Below are 25,129 nucleotides of genomic sequence, written 5' to 3'. Positions count from 1 at the left end.
GGCTCCGCTCAAAGAGCATGCAGGCTGAAGGGCCAGACAGTACGTGACAATTACATGGACAGGTACATTATGTTGCCTAAATACTTGTAACATGTAAATCAGCAGCAGAGGCACAAAGCCTGGAGCTTACTCGACTGGCTATGCAGACCCATAAAATGCTTTTGATCTCTACAATCTAGCCTGACATCTTCCATAATATTAAATACACACCTTCAAATCCCATGTCATGAATGAGATTTGTGATGGCATCTTTGATGTCATGGGTGTTAGTCCTTGCAGTGCACACTGATGGCACAAGTTATGGTTGCTAAGCTTACCATAGCTGTCAAATTTCTTTTTTTGTTTGATTTACCTGTAACCAGAAGGTCCCTTTAACACCATTTATCCATTGAATTTGATAGGTTTTTGCTAGTGCAACTTAACCATAAAGTCCCTTTAACAATATGTTTGTTATTGAATTTCATAGGTTTTTAGTAGGGCACTGTAAGCAGAACGTTACTTTAGCATAGTGTTTTCGGTAAAGAAGATGGGTATTTGGTATGGTAACATAACCATAACGTCCCGTTAACAACGGTGTATTACCGATTCCTTGGCTGACCTCATGATAAACATGTGAAAAGGGAAAATTGTCGTGGTGTATGTATCCATTTGCGCTACCCCTTACTTTTCCGAATAGTGTTGGTGTATTTTAGAAATAACAGATGTACATACTAAATGTTTAGTGCGTCAGTAGGCTCTCTTTATGTTAAGAGTGCATGGTAAATCTGTGCCGCACACTACTGGCCGAGATGACTACAGATGAGCAATATGAACGTTTCCTAGGGAGACTGCACCTGGTTGGCGTATGTGCAATCACGCTGCAAATATCCGTAGGACTCCATTAGTGACTGAATGTCCGCATCTTCAAATGCACTTAAGTAGTTGTGGAAGCGCACCCGTTTACGTTCCACACCTAGACCCATGCATAGGTCATCACTGTATGCTGGTAACAACGCCCCCGTCGCCAGCCCTACAGATTCATGCAGTAGGCTACCGCATTTAAAGTACTGCTGCCGACTTCGTGGGTGGCACTGCAAACCTACCAATGTGTGGCTAAAGCACTCCTAACTGTAACGGCCACTGGTAAACAAGGAACAGCAACCTGCAGTGCCACGTGGGTGTGTTAAATGTCGCATTACTTTGATTTATCTGCTGCTTGCCTTTTCATGACCCGTGAAAGATACATTGTGTCTGTACTCCGCAGTGTGACGCAAAGTATCAAGAGGTCGCCTGCCGGTCATACAGTTGAAAACATGTAACTTGCAGATGGGACATTTTGTAGTAAGTCTGCAAAATAGCAAAGCTGGTGCACCTTGGTCACGCACATACTAGTGCATGTAAAGGCAAGTAAGGAAACGCGTTAGAAAAGTGATGTAGCTGCATGGGTCGCACAAAATAAATGGCTTCCTGCTGCACGTAATTCTGTGTTTCGCGTTGTTGTAAACATTCTTCTATTCCACAATGTATTTATGTCCATGAATGCTACCCCTAACACTAATGGCGTAGCATAAAGTGTTTATACAGCATGTGACGACAACTGAAATGACAGCACAAGGGACCAGTGGGCAGGCTACCGCCCTTCCAACAATTACTTAGGGTACTTTCATGTACACAATTTGCCACATCTGCTGCGGGCAACAAGAGGGGCACTCCTGTAGGGCAGCAGAGCTGTAAAACAACCTTTGCAAACCATATGCTGCGCTACAGACCCTTACCCGGCAAAGGCCATTGTATTAGGCATGTATTGCAAGGTGCTACTGTACAGAGGGAAGTTACTTTAAGTGCGTGGGAACGGTCCTTACATGAGCATTACAATGACTGGCGCCTATGTATGTAAGGGCCACCCAATAATTCCATCTCCCGGCACGTCCCCTATAGTATCCATGCAGGTGCTGCCCTTTCTGTACCGGACCTTTCCTGCCATTCCTTTTGTGGCATGTGTGAGAACTATAATATCAAAGGAGGAAACCCGGTGGACTACGGTATAAATCCTTTGACAGTGTCTACTCTGTCTGTATCTGGGCGGGTCAACAACAAATTTAAGTAGAAGGCAGAGCTAGAAGTACAGGTGCTAATCTCAAAACATAAAAGGAGGGGAGGACCAAACACATCTAAAAACTATAACATTAATTTTAATAGTGGGTCAGATAGTTAAAATACATGATTAAATTTGGTGGTCCATAATACAACATAGGAATAACGTAATTGGCAGGCAATGCTAATTTGAACCAAGATCAGCAAAAAGCTGGGTACATCTAAGACAACCTATTGTGTACCATATTCCATTTGGATTGTTACACATTCTCACCTCCGTTTTAAAACCAGAGAGTTATCTCAACATGTTTCTGTTCACAAACATAAATAACGAACATTCATCAGTAGAAAATAATAATTAACACGAAAAAACCTAGTTCCTATAAAGTCACAGACTTGATCTAGGTCAGTCTCATAGCACCTGTAGGGTAAAAACATAAAAACAAAGAGTCAGCTAATTAATAGCTAAAGTACTTTGAAGCGTTCTCAATAGGTTCAGCACACTCGGCCTCGTGAAACACAGCCATAACCGCACCCTCTGCATTTCTGTCAACAAATACACTGTAGTACAGTCTGCCCGTACACCCCACACCCACAAACTGTATTGCCCAATCCCATAGCCTCTGCAGGCCCATTTCTATGGCCATCATCTGCAAAAGGGGTGTAAGTAACACGTGCCCCCCTGCAACTATCGCAGACTTTTCATGCTGTGCACGTGCGGGAGTGAGGGAATAACTTTCAACCGGAAGGGGGGGGGGGGGGGAAGACGTCGTTGGTTGTGGTGGCTCTTAAGGGGCCTTTGCATTTTGAAAGGCTTCCCAAGAAACACTTTTTTGCGGTTTTCATACGTAAATGTGTGTTTTCAACGTCAGCTCACATTCTTACAAGAAGGTCTTTATGTATGTAATGTTCTCATTCTCACAGGACAACATCCCAGCAGCACTCAAGAAGTCACATGCTTGGGTTAATGAAACCCTGTCTGACTTCTGGCTGGCGAGGGGAATCATTGGAATACTTCCACAATATTCTCAGAGGTATACATGAGAAAAGCACCTTGGCAATAGGAAAAATGTGCTGCACTACTTTCATCATAATCTTCAGTTGACTGTACACACGGGAACAAGGCATGTAACCCAAAAAGGCGGCTCCAAAGTGCACGATGACAACATGTACAGTTGCCGAAAAGGCCATGCGTCAACATTCTACAAGCAGTCCGCCGAAACAGCACGCTTCAACACTACAACACAAAGCGTCCACTCCCTCCAAACCGAAATTGCTAGATAAGTCTTCTTGGAGGGTATACACGCAAAGATCTTCCACAAAGACATCACCCTCGACGAAAACTGCGTCTTGCCATGTTTGCCAGCCGCAGTACACAAAGCAATAGAAAAAGTGAATGCCGCCCTTTCCTGCGACGCACACCCAGAACACCTGATTGGCCAAAGGCCATGGTCCCATTCCCATTGGCCAGCATGTTAAGCACAGAATGTGGCACATGCCTTACCCCCGCCCCCATTTGTTTGGCTCTCCTCACGTTTTTTACCACATTCTAGTCAATGCTTCTTGCACAGTGTAAAAGAAAAAACGGCATTGCCAATGGCGCTCAAATAAATGCCATTTCTACGGAACCAGTGCATATGTTGCAACCTCATGATCTCATAGTGGGTGGAGAACATGCCAGCAGGGATTCAGTTTATAACATCACCGTCATGGGCCCATACCCCTCTTGGTGTTATGCATAAGAAAACTACCTTGGCAGTAGAAGAAAGCTGCATCACTGCAACCTCTTCAGGTGACTTATTAAACATCCACACGACATGTAACCCACATGTACACTTCCATAGTGCACAACAAAGTCAACGTTCGTGATGGAGGCCACAGATCTGCAAAGGAGAACCATCCTGCCGAAACCATCCTGCCGAAACTGCAGTCACCCTGACAGCACCAGAAAGCGTCCACTCCTTCCAAGCCGACAATACCAGCAACTCCTCTTAGCACACAACACCTGTGCAGTTGGCGCACAAAAGGTATCACCGACAATAAGCACTGTTCGTCTCTCAATCTCACGACAAAGTATTGGGACAAATTCTTACCGGCCCTTCTTGTCAACCACACCCTAAACACCCAATTGCCTATTCGCCACAATTCAATTCCCATGTGCACCATGGTCACGTGCGCTTTCCCATCTGGAAAGAGGGCCACGGCTCAGTAACACACAGACAATACTTCTTCCCTTTGCACAGGCATTTTTTGCAGTACTCCCCTTGGGTGTTGTCACATTTTGAAACATGCATGAAGCAAGCACATACAAAACCTCTGCATTGCACACTATCATTTCTGTACACCACTCCATATTTACCGTTACACATTTATTACAGTTTCCGTTTGATTCCAATGCCCCTCCACAAGAAACGTCTGCTAAAAAAATGCACGATTACAGCATCCACAAAGATCCTGAGGTGCACCCAGCACACAACAGTGCAGCCCTTTCCACACCCACCACAACACTATGGATCCATGCATGCAACCATGTGGGCACCTAACATTATGCACAAACGTTACATATGTAGCGCCACTACTACCCAACCCCCCCCCACACCATAAAACACCCATTCACCAAAAGTGTCACAATTAGCAGAATCCACAAACATACCACAGCCTGCACCAACCCTAACCACTGCCATTCACAAATTATTGTGTCACTGGCAACCTATGAAAAACAGCTTCACAACATTGGGCCTACTTCAATAAATCTGCACACAGCACTGTAACCAAGCACAAGCTGCACTTCACCCATACCCTCTTCCATACTCCCATTACATAAACACTGCAACATGTGTCCACACTACACATCTTCTCACTGCAACATCTCCTGCCATAAACCAAATACTGTAGCATGTTTCAACTATCACCACAACCATGGAACCCACAATACACGCTTTGCAACTCACTTGTGCTGCTCTAACAGTCTACAATGTGCTCCACACCCACTGACCAAACATCAGCACCCTGTGCCTAATGCCCTGTCAAACCTACATTGCTGCAGTGAGTGTGCTCCTTGCACACATTTCCAGCAATGTAATGCAACCACTGGCACCAGCACTCCTACCCAACCTCCACACTGCAATGCATATGCACAGTGTTAAATGCAACAGTTACCATAATGTACACACATTACACTGTCTCCGGCACCCCTACGCCCTTTCATTCACATACTATTGTCTTACCCACTTCCACTCAGAAAGTTGTGTCACTGCCAACCTAACCACAACATCCTCACATTGCCCATACTACAAACAATCTGCACAAAGCACACTATCCAAGCACATAATCTGCCATTCAACCATACCATCTACCATACTAACAATATGCAAACACTGCACTCAGTGGCCACACTGCGTGACTTCACTGCAGCATCTCCAACCACACATCAAAAACTACTTTACCATGTTCAAAAAGTCACCTCACCTGCAAACCAAACATACATGCATGGCAGCTCTCTTCGGCTGCTCATTTCTGTCTGAAATATGCGCCACACCCATTATGTACAAGTCACCACCCTCTAACGGATGCAGAGCCAACAGTGCATTACTGCCGTGGTTGTGCTCAAGACCTAGGCTCTTGAGTGCATGGCCTACGAATGCAGAGTCAGACATGCATTGCTGCAGTGAGTAAGCTGAAGGCCTAGGCTCTCGAGTGCATGGCCTACAGCCTTCGGCCATGAACCCTATAGTCTAGGCCTTGCACACCCACCGCATTGTACTACCACCATAAACGTCACCAACTACAACAATCCACACACACAGCACTGCCACCAGCACTCCTACCCAACCTGCGCACTGCCATGGAGCTATGCAGGAAATAAGTGCAACATTTACCATAATGTATAAATAAAGCACCGTCTCCTGCACCCCTGTGCACTTTAATTCGCATACTACGGCCGTACTCACTTCCAATCACAAAGTATTGTCTCACTGGCAACCTACCCACATACTGTTCGCAACATTGGCCCTACTCCAATTTGCACACAACACACTATGCAAGCACCTCCGTCTACTGGATGCAAAGTCAGACATGCATTGCTGCAGTGGGTGAGCTGAAGCCTGGGTTCGAGTGCATGGGCTCCAGCCTACGGCCTTCAGCCATGCACCCAATAGTCTAATCCTTCAACACATCACCACAAATAAATCTGCACACAGCACATTAACCAAGCACATAAGCCGCACTTCAACCATAACCTTTTACATAAACACTGCACCCTGTGGCCACACCACACAACTTCTCACTGCACCATCTCCTGCCATAAAACCAAATACTGTAGCATGTTGCAACTATCACCACAACCATGTAACACACAATACACCCTTTGGAACTCACTTGTGCTGCTGTAGCAAGTCTACAATGTGCTCCATACCCATTCTCCAACCATCAGCACTCTGTGCCTAATGCACTGTCAAAGCTGTATTTGTGCAGTGGCTGTGCTCCTTGCACACATTCCCCGCACCGTAATGCAACCATTCATGCCAGCATCTCACCAAGTACCACTATGCACATACGCACCACACTGCATGACTTTTCACTGCAGCATCTCCAACCACACAAACATTACACATTCTAACGGTCACCTGACCTGCAAACCAAACATACACGCATGGCAGCTCTCTTCTGCTGCTCCATTGCATTTCAAATATGCTCCACACCCATTCGGTACAAGTCACCACCCTCTAATGGATGCAGAGTTAACAATGGATTACGGCTGTGGTCGTGTTCAAGACTTAGGCTCTGGAGTGCATGGCCTACAAATGCAGAGTCAGACATCCATTGCTGCAGGGGTTACGATGAAGGCCTAGGCTCTTGAGTGCATGCCTACGGCCTTCGGCTATGCACCCAATAGTCTAGGCCTTGCACACACCAACCGCAACGTAATACCACCATACATGTCACCATCTCACCAACAGCACTCCTACCCAGCCTGTGCACCACCATGGAGCTATGCAGAAAATTGCAACAATTACCATAATGTACAAATAAAGCACCGTCTCCTGCACCCCTGTGCACTACTATGGCCATAGTCACTTCCATTCACAAAGTATTGTGTCACTGCCAACCAACCCACATACTGTTCACAACATTGGCTCTACAGCAACCAATCTGCACACACCAGACGATGCAAGCACCCCCCCGCTATCAGATACAGAGTCACACATGCATAGCTGCGGTGGGCGAGCTGAAGCCCTAGGCTCTTCAGGGAATGGGCCCCGGCCTATGGCCTTCGACCATGCACCCAATAGTCTAATCCTTCAACAGACCGACCGCAACTTCATGCACCCATGCATGCCACCATGTCCCCAACTACTGTGATCCAGCCACATAGTACAGGCACATGCGCTCCCACCCACCCTATGCCATGTGCAATTCACTCCCCTTCTGAAATTCACCTGCCACCACTCACCACTGCCTGTACACTCTGGCTGATTCTACTGATTACGTAGAGCAGACGTCTCAGGTTGAGAGAAGTGGATCGGCCTGGAACAAATCCCGCCTGATCCGGGTGGATGATGTATGGCATAAAGGAGGCTAGGCGTAGAGCTAATAGTTTGGCATAGATTTTGACATCACAGTTAATCAGTGAGAGGGGTCAGTACGAGCCGCATTGGGTAGGGGGTTTGCCGGGCTTGAGTAGGACAGTTATCATGGCTTCATAGAGAGGGAGGGAGTTTGCCATCTTCACCCACCTCCTCCCACAGGACCAGAAGGGATTTAAACTGTTTGTAGAATTTGATTGGGAGGCAGTCTGAACCCGGGGCTTTACCAGATGACAGTGACTCGATGGCTTCTGAGAGTTCAGGGGTAAGTGGCCTCTCAAGGGAGATGCTGGTTTCAGTGGATAGGACCGAGAGAGGGAGGCTCTCCAAGTAGGAGTCGATCTCTGATGTCGGTACACTCAGCTTTTGAATAGAGGACTCCTAAAACGAGTTGATGTCCTGTGGTGATGTGACTAGGGTGCCGTCGGGTCTCTCTATCGCCGGTATGTTGGGGGCTCTAAACTCTCGGCGTATTAGTCTAGCTAACATTCGACCTGGCCGTTCTCCTTCCCCATATTTTCTTACCAGGCAGGGGTTATCTAGAAATTTCACCTCCCGTTCAGCCAGGCAGCGAAACGTATCCAGGTCCGACCCCAATGATGCCAAGGTCTCAGGGGATGGATATAAAGCGTATTGGGCCTCAAGGGTAACTAGCATCGATTCGCTTTTTGCGATATCTGCACGAATCCCTTTCAGGATACAGTTTCTCTTGGAGATGGCGATACCTCTGATGTAGGCTTTGAATGATTCCCAGAGGATAGTCTGTGATGAGACAGAATTAGTGTTAAATTCAAAAAAGTCCTCAATGGAGGACTCGAGTTCGGAGCGAAAGACCGGATCAAGTAGGGAGTAAGGCTTCATTTTCCAGTGTCTAAGTCTGTCGTGGTCCTGACCCCAGCTTAGGGAGATGACCACTGGTGAGTGGTCAGAGAGATTTCTAGGGAGAATCGATAAGTGAGATAGGTTCCTTATTAATATGTCTGATAAGAGCCACCTGTCAATGTGCTGAGGAATAAAAGGAATATGTTCGGGAATCAGGGTACACGAGTCTCCATGCATCTACAATCGCAAGAAGGGGAGCGTCATCAGGATGGAGTATGCTGCCCTGGAGAGTTGACAGGGTCTAGAACCTGATCCATCTAGCTTGATGTCCAGTATTGTATTGAAATCACCGCCCTATAGGATCGGGATCAGGGGTAAGCTTCCCAAGAGAGGCTAGGTGTAGGTATAAGTCGGGTTGTCGATATTAGGACCAGAAATGTTTAATAAAACCACCTCTTTATTTTGAAGGGTGCCTTGACCAGAACATATTTTCCCCGTGGGTCTACCCGTGATGTGCTACAGGTAAATTGAAGGCTTCTGTGGATCAGAGTCCGCACTCCCGGAGTCTGGGTGGAGTAGTTTGTATAGTATCTCTGGGGACCCCACAGTCTGGCAAGTTTTTCACATTGTTCAGAGCGAGTGTGATTTTAACACCATGACGTTCGGCATGAAGTTGTAACGGTCTCATCTTCTTATAATTTCCCAGACCCTGCACATTCCAGCTGAACATTGGGCTATTATCACCCATCTTTTTTGAGATACTGTTTAAGCTTTAACTCCTGACAGGGTGGTGGCCAACGACAAAACTGAAATGGCCATTGCTTCCCATCAGAATGCCTCTGACCTGGTACTGCTTCATGCTCCGCTTCTTTCGTGGATGTCAAGCCTTTTTTAACATAACTCTCGACCCATCCCCACCCACATCCCTCCCCCAAACAGAGGAATGGAGACCCAGTACAACCAAACCAACGGCATCAACACCTGGGGGCCCGAGAGCTGGCCTGGCGGTAATGCTCCAGACTGGGGGACGTATAAGGATATTTGCAGTTCTAAGCGAAGGGAACGAGTGACATAGTGAGTAACTTATGGATTGAACATCAGCACAATAAAAACAGGTTGAACTATTTATATATCACTGACAAATACAGATCTCCTTATGCGTTCAGATGAGGAAAGACCTCTAGCCAGTTAAGGATTCAATTGAAAAAGCCATAACATTAATCAGAGAGGCGTCACAGGGGGGAGAATCAACCGGGGAAATGATCTATGAATTTGGAGGCCTCTTCTGAATTGTGAAGAACACCTGATTGGAGTGCTCAATTCTCAGCTTGGTGGGGTATAGCATGGAGTATTTGACCGCCAGGTCGCGAAGTCTTTTAAATGGCCAGGAAGGTTTTGCGCTCCTGCTGTACAGCCACAGAAAAGTCAGGGTACAGATGGATCCTGGCGGACCCCAGAAGTAGCTCCCCCTTGACTCTCGCCACCCTAAGGAGGGTATCACAATCCCAGAAATGTAAGATTCTGGCTATGATGGGACGTGGAGGTGCGCCAGGCCTGGATTTAGCTGTCAAGGATCCATGGGCTCTTTCTACTGCAAACTGCAGTGAGAGCTTCTGTGAATCCAGAAGTGTTAGAAGTATGCGCCCCACATAGTCCTCCATGGGTTCCTTGATGCCATCTTTGGTTACCCAGATTATGCTCCCACCTCACCCTCCCTACCCCGCAGGTCAAGCCACCTCTGTCACTGCCACCCACCTTCTCGGTCACCCGACCCATGAAGCGTGAGTCAGTTGAGGCTTTCGCCGCCACCTTCTCACCCCCTTCTCCCCCCCCCCCCTGCTGACCCTCACCCTGACACAGCCCTCTCCACGCTCCACTCTTCTATATCCAATAATCTGGATATCCTTGCCCCCGCCATGAGAATCCGCCTGAAGCCCAAAGCCAAGTGTAACTCCTGGTATGACTCCCACCTCGTTAGCCTAAAACACAAGTGTAGGGTTGCCAAGAGGAAATGGCGTGCTTCTTGCTCATCCTCTGACAAACTGGCCTGCCGCAAAGGCAATACCAGCTCTCCGTCCTCACCAAGAAGAGCTCATATCCAAGCCCACGTTTCTCCGGCATCTAACAACTTGGCTGAACTCTTTAAAATCTGCAAGGAACTGGCCAATCCTGCCGCAGTCTCTACCTCTCCTGTCCCTTCCCAAGCCCTCTGCACAGCACTGGCCTGTCACTTCATTTAAAAAAACTCAGGACATCCTGTCCTCACTCTCATCCCCCCTCCTGCTATTCCCTGCTCTTCCTCTGGCCCTTCTGCAGCCACCCCTACTCCCTCCTCCCTCCTTGATTAGAAGAAAGGATGAAGGAAGTATGCAATAGAATGCAAGAAACAATGCAAGATGCAGAAGTAGCAAGAGACAATGAAGGACTGGACTGCAGGAGGAATTTGGTAGAGTGTGGTGAGAGTTGGGAGTATGGTTTGTAGTGGAGTGCGAGTTGTGACTTGGCAATGTGATAGAGCATACTCGTATGCAGAGGAGTGAAAAGTTTGGGAGTGTACGTTGTGATGAGGAAATGGTGAGTGTGAGGGGTGTTGGTAGGAGAAACGTGTGGGTGTAGGAGAAACGTGTGGGTGTTTGGAGATTAGAGAAGATAGAATATGTTCACCATTACCACTGATAATGATCAATAAAGTTATTAACTAGGAACGCGCATTAAACCAAAAATGTAGAGCAAAACAAATACTGTTCTGTCAAGCCAGGGACATCTAGGACTCTTCCTATTAAATTATTCGAAAAGGTACAAATGACAACCTGACTCTTGTAGCCTCACACGCCCTCTTTCATGTAAAACCCTGAAGTCATTAAAAAAAAAAAAAAAAAAAAAAAATGTGTGCAGAAATGCTGCAATAAGTACAATTATGTGCCTCAAAATGTTCCATTTCATATCCTGGAGGGTCTGTTTATAGGACTGACACTGGCCAGAGAGATCACATGCCCACCCTGGGCATGCTCCACAGCAGGGATCTTTGTAGTCCCGAGTTTTAGGGGTGGGGGGAGAACTCGAATTCACCATCTTGGATGCCACTTTAGTATGTGTTTGTAGCTGGCTTGGAAGAAGCCGTTTGTTCCACTGCCTCAGGAGGTAGTAAGTTTCTCTTTTCCCCACATTCCATTTTGGTTACTTCCTGTGCCAAACAGCTCAGGGTATGGTGACAATTCACCAGGTCTCATCACTTCTCCCCAGGTGGGAGCCCCTTCCAATGAGGCTAGGGAGGTGAGGCTGCTACCCAACAGTCCTCCTAATGGTGGTAATATTCAGGTCTAAATCGGGAGGGACTCCCCTCCTAGGGAGAAGGAGGTCCACCTGGTGAAAAGGCTCCATACCACCACAGCACATAAATCCCTACCCTCATGTTCTCCCTTTTCAGCCACCCTCGATTGTAGAAACATGTGCTACTGTAAACCCATGACACTGATAAGTACAAGACCTACTGAGAAGAATGTGAGCGGCATATGGAGTAACCAGATGAAGTCAGCCAAGAACTCTAATGAGGTGGCTCACTGGAGTCATGAAGAGTGCCAAAGAGACTTATAGATGGTGTTAACGTTACATGAAGGCGGCGTCAGTTTGAACAGGAAAGTGAGAACAGACAAAGGAGAGCTCATCGCGGAAGCCAGGAGTAGGTTGAGCAAAGTCTGGAATGCTGCAGCCGGAGCAATCGCGCCTCTCAGGGAGCAGGAGAGGAAAGGCAGGACATTGCCTGAGCGTCACGAGAGCTGGCAGAGCCGAATCACTTGGTGGTCACACAACCGCTGGAAGGTGGACCATTGGGTCCAGAAACGGCACCGAAACCACAAGCCTGTCACGGAGCTGCGCAGGAAACAAGAAGCAGAAGGAAAGGCCTCTGCAGACCCAGTAAGAAACAGACTTGTCCCCAAGGCACCATGGATAACGGGTAGGCAAGAAGTCCAAGTTGGGTCCCGGGGGGGGGGAGGGGGAAGAGGCCATGCTCCCTCCGAGTGCAGCAGGAGCATCTCCCACAGCGCCGTGGCCAAACCCATACCTCTACTTATCCAAAGTGCAATGGGATTCACCTTCCCCGTCACAGAGGCCAACCCCATACCACTGCTCAAGCAGAGTGCAACAGGAGTCAACTCCCTCGTTGCAGTGGCCAAGCCAATACCACTGCTCTAGAAGACTTGCAATAGGGTTACAAGAAAGATACAGAGGAGCCTGGAATATATATTTATCATCCAGATGTTAAAGGGAAGCCAGATAAAGCTGTAACTTCCGGGAAAGAGTGGAAGGGACAGATACAAGCTATTTGTAAAAGTGCTGAAGGATCGTTGTGGAGAACTTTGATAAAGGACAGAGGAATGGGGTCATTTCCCCCGGCTTCATTTTGAAGGTACACTGAAAGAAAGAATGACTACTACGAGAAGACTGAAGCAAGACACCAGGAGAAGGGAGCCACTCCTGGTGAAGGAACTTTACTTTAGTTAGAGACATTTGTGTTAAGGTTAGATGGCTAGGTATCAGAGAAAATATTTTTGGAAGACATCGATAGGTCAATAAAGTTTCCTAGGTTGAGGCAGGGCAAGACCCTTAGTAGGGAGAGATGGGCTATTTTCTTTCATAATAAATGTTTGTAGCCTGAAACATGACCTGTCCTTGGCAGTCTCTTCCTACACTCTCACATAGGGTGTCAGAAGTGGGGACTAGCCCAACTGATATAAATTGGGTGACCCTTAAATATCCCAAAGTAAGCAATAACGCTTCTAGTCCCACTGTCGTCACTAGAGTCCATAGGGTTTGACTTAAAAAGTAGTGATGTTACCATAGAAGTAGGAGAGCGCCATTTAGTCCCTACTGGTTTAATTTCATCTCCCCCAAAAAGCACATACATCCACCTGGTGTCCAAATCAGGACTTGCATGGAGATACAGCCTGGATGTAGGGGTAAAAGACCAAAATTATTGGGGTGATGTGAACTTCACAACGATGGAAAATATACCTACCATTTGAAGGCTGGTGGGGGGTTGGGAGTAAATATAAAAATAAAGGGCATTCTAGAGTGAGCTTCCCCCCCCCCCCAAGCCCTTAGAGGTTCAGGAACAATAACTAATGTAAAGAGGCACTAGGGGTTTTGGTGAGGCCGATGAATGTGCTCTCCCAGTAATGAATAAACCAATTGAGCAAGAGACGGAGGTCATCCCAGATTTGGCTTTCGCCCAGCGGAATGATCCAATCCTCTCAGGCATTTTTAAAAGGTGGTCTCCGAAGAAGGAAGGCAACAATGGGGGTCTTTTTTTTTTTTCTTACTGAAGGCATATTGCACCACAGTGACGCTACACCAGAAGGAGGATCCCGAGAGCCGACAGGGAGCAGACTCACTTGGTGGTGGCGTATCTGTTGGAAGGGGGACCGTTGGATCCAGAAACGATGCCAAGACCACAAGCCTGTCGTAGGGCCAAGCAAGAAGGAGGAGGAGAAGGCGGCCTGAGACCCTGGGAACAACCAGATCTGTGTCCCCAAGCCACCACAGGTAACAGGAATGGCAGTAAGGCTGGGTGGTGTCTGGGAAGAGGGCCAGCTCACTCTGAGCACATCAGGAGTATCTCCCACATTGCAGTGGCCAAATCCATTCTGCTGCTCATCCAGAGTGCAACGGGAGTCATCTCCCTCGTTGCAGTGGCCCAATCTTTCCCACTGCACAATTAGATTTGCAAAAGGGTTACAAGATAGATACAGGGGAGCCAGGAAAATATATTTCTCATCCAGACGTTAAAGGGAAGCAAATAAAGCCATGAGATTTTCAACTTCCTGGAAAGAGTTGAAGGGGCTCGTACACAAGTGCTCAAGTATCACTGTGGAGACCTTTAATAAAGGAACCAGGGGAAGCAAGTCATTCCCCTGGCCCTGTTGTAAAAGGGCACTGTACAAATTATTACGAGAAGACTGAAGCAAGACACTAGTAAGTGATGGTTGAAGGCATGGGTGCACAACATACGGCCCGCGGGCCAGTTGCGGCCCGCCATGCTCTTTTGTCCGGCCCGCGAGGCACAAAGACTTTCCTAATGGAGGGCGGCCCGCAAGCAGCATCGGCCGCCCTCTATTAGGAAAGTCTTTGTTGTCTTCCGGGCTGGACAAAACACTGGCCCTCATTGGCTCAGCACACGCACCACGTCGCTCCTACGAGCCACGTAGTTCGTTGTGTGCTGCACCAATGGAGTGCCAGCACTACAGCTGGTGTGGTCCGTAAGGCTTGATGCCGGAAGGCATTTCAGCCTTGGACCACGCCAGCCGTAGTACGATTCCAGTTACCTCGCCAGCGTTCCAGAAAGTCTCGGTAAGTGGTCTGTTTGCGTTTGAGTGTCGGGTCGGTTTTGCTGTATGTTTGTGTTGTGTATGTTGCGGTGGGGGGGGCGGGGGTGTCGGTGTGTATGAATGTTTGTTTTGGAGTCTAAGTGCGGTGTATGTTGAGATGCAGGGTCTGTATGTGTGCATGCTTGCTAGTTTGTATGCTGATTTTGGAGGGGTGGGGGTTCTGGTCTGTATGGGTGCATGCTTGAGAGTGTGCTGAGTTTGGGGGTTGGGGGGGGGGGGGGGGTTTGTGCCCGATTGGGAATGGGCTCCAAAAGTCAAATGGAAGCCAAACATTTCTACCCTGCCACTTCACATTGCCCAGGTTCCATTGGAATGTTAGCTGGGAGAAATGATTGGTGGGTGTCTGTCTACAGGTCTAACTCAAACACCCTGTATATGTCCGATAGCGACAGCTCATTTAGTGATGCTCTTTGGCATTAGTTGCAGTCCCGTCCCCTAAAGATCATACTCCTAGGTCCACAATTGTCCCTGGACCTAGTATGAGCGTAACAAATGTTTGCTCCCCCCACCCCCCCCCCCCCATTTAGCATCCCCTCTCCAGCACTATCTGAAATGTCGTCAGGCCTAGTACGATAATAGCTCGTTTTGTTCCTCACCCTCCTTTCTCCTTCGCTCTCTCACCTTGTGTAATTCTCCAGCTCTACCAGAAATGTTGTCAGGCCTAGGACGGTAGTCGCCTGTCTGTTCCCATTTCCTTCCTATCTGTGTCATAGCACTTGCACTATCGGAAATGTCGCTAGGCCGAGTACGATAGTTAATTTTGCATTCTTGTTGTTCATGGGCTGTAAGAATGTTTTGTTTTTTCCCCTTGTTCCCTCCCTGGTCGAGAAATGCTTTGAAACACATTGTGTATAGGCGCTATATAAATAAACTATCATAGCATATCATTAGAGATGCTGGGCCAGAGTGTCAAGGGTCAGCAGTGGGTGCGGTTTATTTGTACATTCCTAAAGCTTTCAAAGCCAGCTGCAGCCTTTTCTAGTATGGTCCTGGATGATGTCTGCTCCTGTAATTTTGTAACTAAACCTCGATCAAGCGTTTGAGACTCATTGAGTGTGGGTAATTGTTACCTTTCTACAACCCCATCAAGCATTGTTCAGGGGGATAGATGCACAATGAAATTGATTAGAGAAGGTAACTGCTCTTTGAGGGCAAGCTTAACTGCAAAAGGACACTTGCTGCACACTACGAATCATACATTCAAGTGGACAGTTTGAGTTATTTGATCCAGATTTTATGGAAGGAAATGGCTTGCAATATTCAAACTGGTAGTACTCCCAGAACAACCTATTTCTCTGGCGCAATATGGTAGAGCTGTCAGTTTTGCCCTGGCCAGGAAGAAACTGAGATCAGTTTCTTTGTATGTTCACTAAAGTAATTGGTCATCCTGTGAGAATTCCTTTCAAAAGCTCATAATTTGGCAACAGCTTGTGCTATTTTTTTTAAAGAAGGTCCTCAATTTCCACCTTAATCTCAAACATAGCAGTTTGATACGCTATGCAGCCCGCCATTCCTGAAAGTATCCATCAATAAGTGCATGAAAAGGTATGCTGGCAAAGCTATGTTCTTTATCTGATCTTGTTCTTTTGTTGCTTCTAGGGTTCTCAAAAAAGTATCATTTGTATATACTCTAGACTTGGACCGTCGTAGTGGGAGCATAACAGTGGATGTCCCTGCCAATGTTCAGTGCAATAAAAAAATTTTTTAAAAAAAGAAAGATTGACCAGGAGCACCATCAATTTAAGGATGAGTGGACTAAGAAGTTTTTCTTCATCGAGTCCAAATCTAATGTGTACTTGTGTCTCGAACACATAGCAGTCCCCCAAGGAATAGAATATCTGCCGCCATTGTGAAACAAAACATCCACAATATAAGGATTTGCGTGGGGGGGGGGCAGAATTAAGAAAGCTGGGGAGCTAAAAAACACAGCCGACTAAGCAACATGGTGTTTTTGCCCAGAAAAAAAAAGATGAATGTGCCACCTTTGCGAGTTATAAGGTTGCACAGCTTATTGCAAGGTCAGCACGTCCGTTCACAGATGGGGATTTCGTTAAAGACTGCCTGATGGAGATTTGCGAGGCAGTGTGTAAAGAAAAAAAAGACAGATGCTTTTACAAATGTTCCCCTTTCACGTTTGAGTATCCAGCGGCGTATTGTAGACATGGCTGACAATTGTTACAGCCAACTGAAAATGCGGTGCAAGGATGTCAAGTTCTTTTCAGCTGCCCTTGATGAGAGCACAGATGCAAGTGACACAGCCCAACTCTTAATTTCCATTCGGGGGGTCGATAATCAATGCAAAGTATTTCAGGAACTGGCTTCCCTGGTATCTTTGCATGGCAGGACTACTGGTGCTGACATTTTTAATGCCTTTCAAAAAGTCAGATGATTTAAATTTGCCATGGGGTGCCTTGGTAGGCGTGACGACTGATGGGGCGCCAGCCATGGTTGGGGAGTAAAATGGGTTTATTGGCTGCTTGAAAAGGCACTTGGGCGAGAAGGCTGTCCATTTAAAAAATTATCACTGCATCATCCACCAGGAGGCATTATGTGCAAAACATTTGAAATTCATTGAAGTGAAAACGGTTCATTTTGCCCGTGCACACTCTTTAAATCACCGATTGTTTCAGGCATTTTTAGAAGAGGTAAAGGCGGATTATGGTGATGTCCAATATCACACCGATGTTCGATGGCTTAGTCGTGGCAATGTGCTGAAGAGATTCTTTACGGCACGAAATAAAAGCATTCCTTGATGAAAAAGGAATGGACGCTTCTGTCATGCAAGATATTGACTGGGTAACTGACTGCTTTTCTGACTGACCCGACAGGCCATTTCAATGATTTAAATTTAAAGTTTCAAGGAAGCCAAAATCTCACATCGGATCCGTTTGAGGCAGTTTGCGCCTTTGAAATAAAGTTAAGGCTTCTGACAGCCGAACTGGAGAAAGGGATGCTGGTACACTACCCCGCATGTGCAGAGGTTTTCCCCCCATGAAAAGTATGTAGGATGGTTGGCATGTGAAGGTCCTGAAGAACTGCAAAATGTTTGAGAATCGTTTCTCACAATTCAAATCCCAGCGAGCCTCTTTTAAACTTTTTGCAGACCCTTTCTCAGCTGATGTTGACAGTGTGCAACCAGAACTGCAACTGATTGAACTTCAGTGCTGTAGTGCCCTCAAAAATAAGCACAGAGAGATGCCTTTATTAGTCTTCTATCAATCTCTGGACACTGCTCAATTCCCCAATCTGTCACAGGAAGCATTAAAGATGGTATCTATATTTGGCAGTACTTACATTTGTGAGCAGGTTTTTTCAGAAATGAAACTACATAAATCCAGCCTAAGGACAAGACTAACTGACCAACATCTCCATGCTATCCTGAGATTAGGAACAACCTCACTGGAGCCCGAGATCCAGAAACTGACAGCTGAGAAACGCTGCAATGTTTTTAACTGATCAACTATGTCTGGTTCACTGTTTCATCCTGTATGATTTGGGGAAATGTATAGTACAAAATGTAAGTTTTAAATACAAATAAAACGTTACACCTCCAAAAAGGTGTTCTTTTTCCAACTGTCATAGTGTTTGGTTGGGGTTGAGGGAGCCATGGGGCATAGTGTTACACTCCAAGAGTGAACCCAATAATAAAGCAAAAACAGGCACAGTTAGAAGATGTACATCCTTTGCTTTTTGATGAAACCTGACTCAACAAAGGCCATACTCCTCTTGGGAAACCCAAACAGCAAACTATAGCAGTCCAAAATAACGGAATGTCCAATCAAGGGTCAATAAAATATATAATTTAATTACAGACGATATACAATAACTAAATAGAAATACATTATAACAATGGAAAATGTGTAGTACAAAATGTAAGTTTGAAATGCAAATAAAAATCGTTACCCCTCAAAAACATTTTTCCAATACAAATTGGGGGTTGAAAAAGCCTGCCACGCCCCGCCCACATTTACTTTTCGGCCCACTATAGCCCTCATGTAAGGTACTTTCGGCCCTCTGTCAAAATCAGTTGTGCACCCCTGGTTTAAGGAAAAGCGCAAAGTATGGTGAAGCGCAACCATAAACACTGTTTTTTCGATGTCTAACCTTGTCTTCCGTTTTTCCTTGCAGGCGCTGCTGTCGACGATGGAGTGTCGTGCTGTGGTGCCAAGATGAAGATTTCGGCGTTCCGGAAAGTGTAAAGATGAATATTTGGCTCGCCAAAGAGATGTACAGGTAAGAACAGCTTCTACCAGTTGATAAGTATGTAGGCAGGAAGCAGGATGTCCAGGAAGCAGGATCTTCAAAAGTAAGTCTGACCTCAGGCGACGGTGAGCGTTACGCTGCTTGCAAGTGCAGAATAACGCGAAGCGTCTTGAGGAGCGGGGCAGTTTATATAGCTGAGATCGTGGGCACGCCCCATTAGGGCCGGCTTACCAGCCTCACCCTGCCACTCCTAGAGACTGAGCATGTGCGAAGGCAATCCATTAGCAGCCACACCAAGAATACACTTGGGGCTGCTTAATGGATGGAATGTTCAAGGTTAATGCATCTGAAGTGCTATGTCCATAATAAAAGCTTTTTGGTGTTAAATGGATGTTCTTGTTTACTTTTGTTCCTGAGACTGGCGCCAAAGGCGCCAGGACAGTGTCCACCCAGGTCTCCTGTGCATGCAACCCCTGCATGTCTGTGCCCCTGACTTCATGACCATGACAAGGCATCACCCTTTAGGCAGGAGCTGTGTCTGGGGAACTAGGAGCCAATACATAGTGCATGAGATGCAAAGTCTAACGTTTTGTCCATTATATATTATCCAACATGCTTTTAAACATTTCTTAGGTGTGCCCTTAATTCCATTTATAACTCCTTCCCAAACATACACAGTTAATATAACATTGCTATGTTTGTATGGCACCATTTGTCTGGGGAGTCACACGTAGCTCCTGGTAGCTCTTGGTTTCAAGCCAACTAGGCTCCCCCTTGGCTATAACCAGGAGCTAAATAGCTCCCAGCTCCTGGCAATTCCAGACCATGTGTGGGGTAGCTTGTCTTCCACATTGATCTTCCCAATTCCAAATCTGCAAGCACATTTTTGCTAGTGGTCTTGCCTTTCCTCTGTTGGGAAAAGGTGATCATGGGAGCACTAGTCCCTGTTCTTGTTGGTTTGCTCGCATGGTTTGGGTGATCTGGCCCAGAGACGCGTTTTCCTGGCTTCTTCAGGCTTTTCCTTGCCCAAGTGACCCAACAGGGCCTTTTGTATGAAATGACCCCAATCACAGGTCCATAATTCCACTTCCTGGGCCCAGTCTGGGTTTTGTTTTTGTTCAGGATGGGAATTATGGGATATGTAGTTTCTTCTGGTGTGTTTTTCTTAAAGGAACTGGTTTATGCCCAGGGATGATTTCACTGCATGCAGCTACTGCTGTGGACCTGTGGGTTCCATACCAAAGTCAACGTGGCCACTTCACCACAATAGTCAACAAGTTCAAAATGTACTATACAGCTGGCGATAATAGGCAAGGTAGTGCTTCATAGGCCAACTGTCACTATTAAACATCAAGTTGATATGAGGCATGCCCGTATGATCATGATCTCATCCATAATGAGGTCATCAACATGCGTTTAAGATGGCTGTAACAGATTTAATACTGCATAGGCATGTCATATGGTGTATACAAATTGCCACAACATACACCCAAGGAAAGACTTGGGGCCATGAACAGGTGTGGATATCACGCCCAGACCAACATAAGGTTATGATTTACAATAGAGATTCTGCCACCTTTGCACTGTGAAGGTGGACAACCCTAGATAAAGTAGTTAGGCAGGTATGAAATGAATAGCATTCCTGAACAAACTAAATAGCAATAACAATAAGCTACTGGATTTAGGGAACAGCATCAAATATTACATACATTTTATCAGCAATTTCATTATAAAATCAATAAAAAACATTTAGTAATTCAGTAAGGTGACGTGTACATAACAAAGTGCTTACTACTATAATCCTAGAAATTAACATCCGAGAACTTTTTAGGCAAGTAAAGAAATAATGCCTAGACAACGACCGCCTAATTGAATGTGGAAGCACCCAAAATTAGAAATGGTGCTCAACCATGATCGTTTACTAATACTAGGGCTACCAATATGTACCTCTTATATACATCGTTGAATTGATCTGACTGCGTATAAATGCAGTCCATAACCCAACATGTTTCGTCCTACTCAAAATAAAAGATTTGTAAAAATGATAGAACTTTCAGGGATCATAAAAAAACAATGCCAAGGCAGAGTTCTCATAGAAACATGTTCTTGTTTGAATCAGATGCTTATTACAATAGACAGTAGAGATACATTCTTAGGGCTTGATTCACAGAAGCATTTTATAATGGCGCAATCCCATAGGAATTGCACCATTATAAAATGCAGGAGAACCAGGAGCTGTGAATCAGGCCGTTAATATCTTGTATTGATGAAACACCACTGGGATAACTTTAATTCTTGCTCTGTGTGCCAAGCGCCTTATCAATAGACGTGTACTATTCGCGAGACACTGCATCTTGTGTTCATCCTTAAAGACTTAACGACTCAGCAACTTCAAGTCGAAACTCAGTAATCTGTTTAACGTCAATTAGCACTGTAGATTCAACTGATGGGATAAATCCAATCTTTAGTAATTTAATTCTTTAAGCCGTGGCAAGTAGGCTGGTGAATTTTGCAGAAGAAATTCTGTTCGACAAGTCGCCCTGTCAAAAACTCTACCGCTCTTCTACAACCAGTTACAGTCTATGCCCAGGGACGATTACACTGCATACAGCTACTGCTGTGGACCTGGTGGTTCCATACCCAAGTCAATGTGGACACTGCACCACAATAGTCAAAATTGCTCTCTGCTCTGTCCAAACCTTTCAGAATTCTAGGTTTGCCTGCTGCACAAAAAGGGGGGACGTGAGTGTGTGGGAGGAAGAGTGTTTACTGAGCAGAACAGAAGGCTACAATCGGCATGTTCTGCTTTAAAGACCCTTCTCAGACAGACATTTGATTTCACAAACCACCAACTTCCACTTTTTTACAGACTTCATAAGGGTAAGGTACAGAAACGCAATGTAGAGGAAGTCTCTGGAAACAAGAGCAGAAAGATCATAAGTTGGAAAATACAACAATCCTAACTCTGATACTGAGGGGGAAAAAAGAGACCTGTTCATTTATACGAGAAGAACATGGAAATAATCCAATTTGCTATACATCATTTTTGTTAGCATAAATAGATAGACCAGGCCAAGAGCCATGGTTGGACACACTAGCTAAAAAGGGAGGTTAGAGAAGGAGTACAGAAGATGGCTCTCATCAGGAAATTCGAATTGCCATCCACTGCAGACTTTGATTGGCTTAGATTATCGAATTATGATGCTCCAAATATAAACTTCAATTCCACTATTGAGGATTACCAGTGGAAACATTCACTTATTTACAAATGTCAGCCAATAGCACCAATAATATGTATGTGACTCTCCTAATAAAATGAGACTTTAACACTATCCAATACCGCCCATACCAGTTTCCTGAATTAGCTTTAACTCATAAATCATGTAAACTGGTTTGGAGAGAATGGAGTCTACCCAGAAACAAATGAAAAGCACAGGCCGTTAGCTACACCAAACCTTATACCTCAAACAGTTCCATCCAAATTAGGGAGGGCTCTTTTGGCATGCAGATTATGAACCCCTGATCGCACATTTTGACACTACAGAATCTTGCATTACATAATAGTGCATAGCATAATGTCTGCTCAGCAACCACAAGGACAAAGACAGGAGGGGTGCAGTTACAGATATTAAGAATCCTACTGGGGCCTTGCCCTTCCAGAAACAAGCACATGCCCAAACAGCAGTCATAGAAACTGGGACAGCTGCAAGCTCTCTCTCCACAAGTTACACCCCAACAAAGAAAGGGCTTCTTCACTTTGGCTGCACAACCCCTTTAGCAAGCTGCAACAGCTGGATTTCAATTTATAGCTGGCTGTACTTGCATCTTTTAGGCACTCCATCCATCACAACCTCATCGTCAATATTCGGTGACATTATGGAAACATAGGATACTGCCGCCATCAAGAATCTAGGCTTGTTCATAGCATCTAATAAATATCAAACAGTTGAGAACATAATTCAACACTTATTAAGAGGAGCGTCTGCAGGATCAGAAGTTCAGAGAAAGTTGCCCCTACTAAATCAGCAAGAAAAAGGGGAGAAAGTTGGGGACATAGTGACATCCACTTATCTTATCAATCACTAGGCAGAGATCACCTAGACAGGAGGGGCTAACCAGGATAGTAAACCAGACAGATATGGAGAAACGGTGCTAGAACACAACGGCATCACCTTCCTCCTACAGAGGAAGGAAAGTACCAAGAGCATGAATGAAAGAATGAGAAAGCTACAGGAGACATGGATGTCCCTCACTGGCAAGACACTCAAGGGTAGGATACCTCGAGTTAAGCCTAGAGGGCAGTCCCATTTTAGACCATCAGAGACAGAGGAAAATGAAAGTTACCAGAAATACTGTACTGATGAGGGCTCATTTCATTCCTCACAGGCAAAGACAGACTGTTTTAAGGCTGAGGGGAAAGATGTGAAAGTTGAAAGGCAGCAAACTGCAGTCCTTCAAGATCAACAAAATGCAGTCATCGTATCATTCCCAAGACAAAGTATCACACTGACTGGATAGAAGTCCCCTTAAGATTGAGGGTCTGACCTTTCTATATTTGACTGCTGTCACAAGGCATTGTTAGAGCACACCAAGGCACATAAAAATGCAGAGATAGCTACCCTTACTGGGCAAACGATAGCTAATAAATAAGTGCATTTTGAAACCATTCAACTGGAAGGTGAAAATCCCTAAGAAATTGAAGCACTGTTTTGGCCACAGTTACATATCCAATATAGAGGGCTTTTAACACTGTAGGATTAGCCACCTATTGTATGTGATGGCACACATAAAAAGCATAGTAAACCAATGAATGAACCAAAGGGCATTATAAGGCAAGCAAGCCTACATAATACTATAATTTTGCCAATTCCCAAACCGGATGGTACTTACCGTTTGTCTTACGTGTCTTAAGAAATTCTAGAACAGAGGCAGCCCAACACCAGCATAGTTCAGGGCTTTTAGCCAGCCTGTACAGATGCAAATACAAAACCAACCTTGACCGAGGTAATCATTTTACACAACCTTTAAGTGAGAAAATCCAGAAATGCACCAAATTCACTTTTAAGGGGAATCATTTCGTATTCACAAGAATTATGCAGGGGTGCTCCCGATTTCTCAAGCACAATACAGTTTGTTAGCTGAAATTCTTAACTGGTGGCAATATGAAGAGGATATAGTTGTCACTCAAGAGGACTTACATGAACACTTGCAGCAAGTGAATTTAATAATTTGCACGTTGGCTTCCAAAGGGTATTTGTACAACTTCAAGAAAGCTAAACCGTAAGGTCACCTCCCTGGTTTTCACTCTCAAGGATGAGGGCAGAGGTCTGCACTTTATTTTCTTTAGGAGTGTGCTAGAATACATTATTCTAACACACTTCGACAATTGCAGGTCATTCTAAATCTTCTAAATGTTGGCAGATCATACTTGTCCAATTTCACTGAGCTAGTGAAACCATTGTACGCTTTGATGAAATCAAATTTAAAGCAGCTCACTGGTTGACAGAGCAGTCACATTTTGTAGCCATTTGTACTCATTGATGACACAAGCTGGTCCATTGCAAGACAAACACAGACAAGGATCTAAATATAAGTGATGGCAGGTTATAATGACTTCACATACACCAATTTAGGGGAGACTAAACCAATTGCTTACAATCACATGTATATTCCACTTCTGAATTGAGATTTACAACAGAGGAGAAAGTCCTCATGACAGTCCAGATAATTATCAGAAAGAGTGCCCCCTAGCTGCAACTAGAACAATGCATATAAACACAACTTAAATTCAACTTGAGGCTGCCACTCACTCTAGTGTGGCTAATGCAAGAGCATTACACACTAGCCGAGTACAGTGGTCAGAGACGCAGCATACCCCAATATGCCAAATATAATTATAAAGCAGAATTAAAAAGAATTGAGCGATGTCACATGGACTACAGCTACAGAGGTAAATGCCTCGCTACCTGAAATCCCATTGTTATGTTGTGAGCTGGTCCGGTTTGTTTCACTGGCCATGAATGTATGGTTACAGAATGTTGGTGTATGGATGACAGCTCA

General features: G+C 45.5%; 1 protein-coding gene across 1 annotated transcript in view; it reads right to left on the bottom strand.

Annotated features, from left to right (window-relative positions):
* The window catches only part of PIGF (phosphatidylinositol glycan anchor biosynthesis class F), a 203,817-nt gene that overhangs the window by 162,849 nt on the left and 15,839 nt on the right, over positions 1–25,129 (bottom strand). The gene's annotated exons all lie outside the window — the stretch shown is intronic.

This window comes from Ambystoma mexicanum, chromosome 4q (genome assembly GCF_040938575.1).
Source record: "Ambystoma mexicanum isolate Mex_15411 chromosome 4q, UKY_AmexF1_1, whole genome shotgun sequence".
In the NCBI taxonomy this organism is placed as follows: Eukaryota; Metazoa; Chordata; class Amphibia; order Caudata; family Ambystomatidae; genus Ambystoma; species Ambystoma mexicanum.
Note: the sequence above shows the minus strand (reverse complement) of the source record. Positions and strands in the feature narration are given on the sequence as shown.